Source organism: Myodes glareolus, chromosome 5, assembly GCF_982192425.1.
Source record: "Myodes glareolus chromosome 5, mMyoGla1.1, whole genome shotgun sequence".
Classification (NCBI taxonomy): Eukaryota; Metazoa; Chordata; class Mammalia; order Rodentia; family Cricetidae; genus Myodes; species Myodes glareolus.
This window is the reverse complement of record NC_142030.1, coordinates 41,676,179-41,683,377: the sequence shown is the minus strand read 5'-3', so window position 1 is coordinate 41,683,377 and position 7,199 is coordinate 41,676,179. Positions and strand designations below refer to the sequence as shown.

The following is a 7,199-nucleotide window of genomic DNA, read 5'->3' as shown; positions in this document are numbered from 1 at the left end:
CATGTGGGTGCAGGGATCTGGACTCTGGTTCTCTCACTGAGCAGTCAGTGCTTTGTTTTGTTTTTTCACCACTGACTGGGTTTCTCTGTATAACCTTGGCTGTCCTGGAATTTGCTTGTAGACCAGGCTGGCCTCGAACTCAGAAATCTGCCTGCCTCTGCCTCCTGAGTGCTAGGATTAAGCTTGGATCCACTTCTCCAGCCTGATTTTTGTTTACTTAAATGTTTTATTGTGATTTGTAGAAACCAGACCACACTTAGACAGTTCAGGAGCATAAGTATGTTTATTTACATTGCTGCACAAGACTTCCAGAAGCAGTTTGCCTTACAGAATTGAAACTCAATCCACATTAAATAACTCCCTGTTTTTCTCTTAACCCTCCAACACCGCTCTGCTTTTTGTCTGTGAATCTGACCTGATATTACACAGCCTTCATAAAAGCGGAATCCTGTAGTTATAGTTATCCCAGATAACTCAAGATATTTTGTTTTTAAAATGCCTGGAATTAATTAACTGGCTTAGGATTTTGCTTAGTGATAGAAACGTTGCCCTGCATGAGCAAGACTTCAATTCCCAGAACCACGAAAACAAGGCATTTTTACAATCATGTGAAATATTAATATATAATTTAATACGTATCAAGGACTGTTCTAAGTCTTTTTATGTGATATTCAATTAAATTCTTGTTACAGCCTTTAGAAGCATCGTTATTTATTCTACAGGGAATTTTTTTCAGGGATAATAATTTGCCTGAGTCACTGTCCTAGTTAGTTTTTTTGTCAACTAACACAAGCTAGAGTTATCCAGGAAGAAGAACCCCAACTAGGAAAATGCCTCCGTAAGATGCCTCCATAAGATTGTCTATAGGTAAGTCTGTGGGACATTTTCTTGATTAATGATTGATGTGGTATCCCATGCACGGGGGCAGTGCTATCACTGAGCAGGTGGTCCTGGGTGTATACTAAAGGAGGCTGAAATGCCTGGGCGAGCAAGCCAGTAAGCAATAGTCCTCCATGGTCTTTGTTTCTGCATTTGAATCCTTCATTCCTGCTTTGAGTTTCTGCCTTGGCTTTCCTTGATGATGGATTGTAAACCGTAAGATGAAATAAACCTTTTATTCCCCAACTTTATTTTGGTCATACTGTTTTATAACAAGGATGGAAACACAATGGAAGACAGTCACACAGATTGGGTCAAGAGCAACTCTCTTCTGGTTAGATTTCATGATGCCATGTGTTGTGAAGTACCTCACATCATGGCATACCATAGCATAGAAGGGTGGCAGAACATGAGGGATTTGTGCCCACAAGTATCTGCAAATACTGAAAAAAGATTCTATTTACTATTTTCACAAACAGTTGAAAATATTTATGTGGGGTCTATATTGATCCAGAGAGATGCAACAATTATATTAAGGAAGCCCAAAAATATTATTAAAGCTCTTAAAAGAGGATCAGATCAGACAGGAATGCATATCAGTTCTCAATGAAAAACTTGAATATTATGAAAATATTAAGCCTTTTACTTATTTATTTTATTTATCTATTTATTTATTATTTCTTCATTTTGAAACAGGGTTTTTCTTTTTTGAATATTCATTTATTTATTTACTTTGTATACAATATTCTGTCTGTGTGTATGCCTGCAGGGCAGAAGAAGGCACCAGTCCCCATTACAGATGGTTGCGAGCTACCATGTGGTTGCTAGGAATTGAACTCAGGACCTTTGGAAGAGCAGGCAGTGCTCTTAACCTCTGAGTCATCTCTCCAGCCCCCGAAACAGGGTTTTTCTGTAGCTTTGGAGTCTGTCCTGGAAGTAACTCTGTAAACCAGGCTGATCTCAAACTTACAGAGATCCACCTGTCTCTGCCTCCTAAATTCTTGGATTAAAGGAGTGAGCCACCACTGCCCAGCCAAATTTATTAAGCTTTTCAAAAGAGTTTTTCTAATGTGTTTTAAAATAAAAGCCTTAAAGTACCCTTTTTTGAAAAATAAAATATTCTTCAATGTAAAAATGCGCAGGAGCTACTGTCCACTTGGCTGTTATCCCCATGGTTTCTTTCTAATAGAACCACAGTTGGGCTCAGCAATGTGTAGACAGGACTTGTTTTCAGGAAGGTTGATTACTACTTCCCAATGAGTTATGTACTTGTTACACCAACCATACACTTCTTTGCAAGTGATTTGTCCAAGAATGGATGTGTCCCACTGGCCTGGAAAGATGTCTCAGTGGTTAAGAACATGCACTGTTTGTACAAAGGACCCAAGTTTAGTTCCCAGTGTTCATATTGGGTGGTTCACAACCACCTGTAACTACAGATCTACAGGGAACCATGCCTCTAGGAGCATCTGCATTCACATTCATCCCCACACAAAGACACTTGCATGTAATTTAAAATAAAATGCACCATTTAAAAAGGGGTCTGGTGGCTGGGGGTTTATGGAGGAATGGGTTTCATGGTCTGAGTTGATGAGGACAACTGACTAGGTCTCTTCTTCTTTGTGTGGTAGCCTTTAGCCAACCACCTGGACCTCTTGTCACCCACATACTAAATTCCCCAGGTTCCCCATACACAAGAAGAAGGACAAGCAGGACTGCTCAGATTACAGGGGTATTATTTGTTGTGCCATAGCAGCAAGATCTCCTCCTCCATTATCCTGTAAAAGATCAAGGGCAGAAGAGAGGAAATCCTAGCAGAGACAGATTTAGAGCTAAGAGGAGCATGATTGATCAGATCTTCACTTTGAGTCAACTGGCAGAAAAATCCGAAGAATTAGGAAAAGACTTATATGTCTGTTATGTCGACTTCAGAAAGGTATTCGATAGCATTTAGAGGAAAGCGCTTTGGGAAACAGTGAGGTTCTACAGGTACCCAGAGAAAATCATAAAATACTAGAAAATGCCGACAGTCAATACATCGATCTTCCTGCATATATTCCCCACTAAAAGTACACCAGCTACTCGACCCTCAAAGCTACTCAAAGGTTTAGTATACTTGGCCTATAGTGATTTGAATGAGGACTGTCCCCCCATGGGCTCATATATTTGAGAACTTGGTCACCAGCTGACAGCACTCTTTGGGGAAGTTACAGAACTTTTAGTCACTTGTCTCCAGAGAAGACCACATCCATTGGGCCAAGCAGCCCCATACAATTGGCTATGGGACTGAATTCCCACAACAAACAATGGTTATAGGGAGAGGCCAGTGCAGGAGTAAAAGATGAGGAACAGGTTCCCTTTGGATCTTAGAGATGTGGAGTTGCTGGAATTTAAGCTTAAGTATTAAAAGTAACGCACTGACAATACTAAAAACTAAAAGTGTCCTCACACTCCATATGCTGGGCATCTGGGCTCTGGAAGATGGCTCTCTCTATCTCTCATTTACTCATTAGTTATTATACAGAAATCATCTATACTGCCATTGAGACTGGAAGGGCTGGGAGCTCTGAGATGAAGAGAAGCCTTGTCTAGAAAGACCAGCGGTTCCATTCACAAGATGGGTGCTCTCAGCTTTAGTCTAGAAATGCTTCCAAGAAAGAGTCATGGGGGAAGAGTCTGCATGTGTAGTCCTTTTCCTCCATCCTGTTCAGTGAGACATGTCCGAGACAGAAGGGTCTCACTGGGATGAGGGAAAGCTCTGTCTTTCAGGCCATGGCCTGCTTTGGACAGTTGGTGCGGGAGAATTGTCTGTATTCTGTCAATCATGTTTTAAATAAATGCTGATTCGCCAGGCAGGAGGTATAGGCGGGAAAACCAGACAGGAAGTGGAAATGATGCAAAGAGAGCAGGAGAATTCTGGGAAGGAGGAAGCTGATTCCTCCCACTCCTGCCCGGATCACTGAAGCAGCAAGATGTGAGCTGCCCTGCTGAAAAAGGTACTGAGCCACATGGCTAAAATAGATCAGAAAAATGGGTTAATCAAGATGTGAGAGTTAGCTAATAAGTAGCCAGATCTAATGGGCCAATCAGCTTTATAACTTATAGAGATCTCAGTGTGGTTGATTTTCTCTGGGGCCTGCTGGTTGTGGGGTACCAGGCGGAGACATAAACCCCAACAAGCAGGCAACATGTTACAGACAGTAGTATACTGCTACCAGCTACTACCTGCCTCCAGCACCCTTGCTGGGGACTTTCTTCATGATATGTCAAAGTACCAGCTGTATTTTCTCACTGGCACAGAGACAGATACCTCAGGAGTTAATGTGGAAGCGGTAGATGTTGTTCTGCTTTCAAGGGACGCTCCTAAACTTCTAGTTAGAGGTGGTGTGACTAAGACTACTTCAGGGAGAGGCTAGCAGCGGGCATTTTGTGCTCATTCTGGTATAAGACATAAGTCATAAGACATCAGCTCAAAGCTTTTGCCTCCTAGGTCTTCTCTTTGGTGATTTGGAATTCCTGTCACCCTGTCAGCTGCACAGAAGTGATCCCTGTGTGGCCTGCATGCAAGCTTTTTTTCTTCTGGAGCTCAAAGTAGTAACTGTGACTTCTCTCTGGCCAAATGCTCTGGACACAAAGGATGGCAGCCAAGGGAATGAATCTAGCCAGGGCCCTCTTCAGAAGCACTCAGATCTCACTAAGAGACCCCTATAAATCTCAACACATAGACCTGCTTCTATTTAGACACATTGCCATTCTGCCTTGCCTCCAGATGCCCAGGTGCCTTTGAACACACACTATTTCTCTTAGACTGGATTGCCCTTCCTCATGCTTGTCTGCCTATGAAAGTCTTCCTACTTCAATGCCTAGGTGTGAGATCTATTATATTTCCCCCTTATACTTTTCTTGAGTTAGTTGCGTCCCTTGAGGTTCCTAAAGTTTGTTATTGATATCAGTACCACCTTCCTTACCTCTCTCAACCCTCTCTACTTTAGTCTCTCTATAAAGGCAGAGACTTGTACATCGTATCTGTTAGATCAGGATTGATTATGGTGACATAAAAATCAAGCAAAGATATCAACCTCCTTAGACACAGAATTCTCCTTGCCATAGGAACTAGGGGTCTTATAGGGCAGAAAACAAAACTCTTGGGTGGAAAGATTGTAGAGGCCCAAAAATGTGTGCCCATTTCCACCTTGTCTGATGATCAGAGAGTTTGGAGGTTGCTCAAAATGACTGACAAACATAGCTGCAGGTCCCAACTCAGGATGTGATTGCTTAATTCTTTTAACATTAAAATAGCTCGATCAAGTAGGTTTGTCCCAAACTGACAGGTGGTCAGGATATGCAAATGTACTTCTGCCCCTTCTTTTGTAACTTTGAGGTCACCTCGGGAGGGGGGGTCTTCAGAATACATGATCTATAGTAGCATCAATACCCAGACCACAGAATGCTAATGATTTGATGTCTCAAAGTATTAAAGTGATTGACTGTTTGAGTTGTCCTACCAATCATGTTAACAAAGTCTTTTGTTATCATCCCTGCCCCCATTTACATTGGGTATTAAAGCTATGGAAAAATAAATACAGGTGATTTCAGCATTCATTGAAATGCCCTCCCAGTACTTTTCTGTCTTGTTATTGTTATTATGGTTTCTGTCTTATTATTTTTTATGCATCTTCATATTCTTTACTTATATTCCTAAATTTCCATGCCCATACCCTGGCAAGAGGTATTTTTGAAGATTTTGTTCGGAGACTGATTTTTGGTGGGGGTTCTTATGTGAGCCTTAGCACCAGGAGTTTTCCTGACATTTTGACCCCTTGACAGGAGCTCCCAGCTCCTATGACAACTCTTCCTATGGGGAGTTTCTGAGACCACCTGAGGCCTTAGGTTATTAACCCTTCATTGTCCACATCCCAGGCAAGGAAATGATGGCTTTTAGGAAGAAGAATAACGTGGTTCTCCTCCTAGTGTCACGTCCCTTGTAAGAGAGGAGAGTCTACAAATACTTCATCTGCCGAAGAAAAGTGTCATTCTTCACAAGACATGGGAAAAATGTTCAAATCTAAAAGAAGGTTAGGACAGCTCATAAAAATGTCTCTGGTACTTTCGCCACCTGACACCACAAGGTCACACGCATGAGGCCAGTCCGCAGCAGCCGTCGTGTGCTATATGGCCTCTTGTTTGCTTGCCGCCCTTGGGGGCAGCATCCCTCCTAGCACCAAAGACATTAAGAAGATACTAGACAGTGTGGGCATCGAGGTGGACAATGCCAGCTCAACAAGATCATCAGTGAGCTGAATGGGAAAAACATTGAGGATGTCATCACCCAGGGTGTTGGGAAACTTGCCAGTGTGCCTGCTGGTGGAGTCGTGGCTGTTTCTGCTGCCCCTGGCTCTGTAGCTCCTGCTGCTGGTTCTGTCCCCGCTGCGGCAGAGGAGAAGAAGAAAGAGAAGAAGAAGTCCGAAGAGTCGAATGATGACATGGGAATTTGCTTGTTTGATTAAATCTCTGCTACCCTGCAAATAAAACCGTTTTATGTATCTTGAAAAAAAATGTCTCTGGTATGAAAAGGGGACAAATTCTTCAGTTTTGATGATTTCTTCTGCTTTCTTCTCTCCTGGCTCTTGTACCACAACTTCCTAATTTTTAATACTTTTTAAATTATAAACATTATTTATTGTGTGTGATGCATGTGTGAGCACAGATACATGCTTATCACAGCATGCACATGTGGGGGTCCAAGGACAATTTTGGGGAGTCAGTTCTCCCCCTCCATCGTGGCTTCCAAAGACCGATCTCAGCTCATCTGGCTTATACAGCGAGAACTTTAACTTGCTGAGTCATCTCGTTGACCTTGGTTTCCATGTTCCCCTAAGAAGAACTGTTTGAAACTGTATTATTTAGTGTTCTCTAGTAACAGAATGTATGAGTGACTATATGGAGTTTATTGGAATGACTTCTAGGTTGCAGTCCAGCTAGTCCAACAATGACTGGCTGTGAATGGAAAGTTCAAGAATCCAGTAGTTGCTCAGTCTGCAAGCCTGGATGTCTCAAGCTGATCTTTAGTATGTGTTAGAATGCCAATGAAGTAGGCTCCAATGCCAGTGAAAGAGTGGAGGTGCTAGCAAGGCAAAGGCAAGCAGACAAAGGGCAAAAGCTTTCTTCTCTTGTATCCTTATGTAGACTTCCAGCAGGAGGCATGTCCCATAATAAAGACATATCTTCCTGCCACAGAATCCAGATCAAACGTGTGTACTTTCCTCCTGCCTCCGAGGTCCAGGCCAGAAATGGATTCACCAACTTCAAACTAAGCAGAA

General features: G+C 42.4%; 1 pseudogene; it reads left to right on the top strand.

The window, feature by feature from the left end:
* Positions 1-6,048: 6,048 nt before the first annotated feature.
* LOC125391541 (large ribosomal subunit protein P2 pseudogene) lies at positions 6,049-6,386 on the top strand (annotated as a pseudogene).
* The last annotated feature ends 813 nt before the right edge of the window (positions 6,387-7,199 follow it).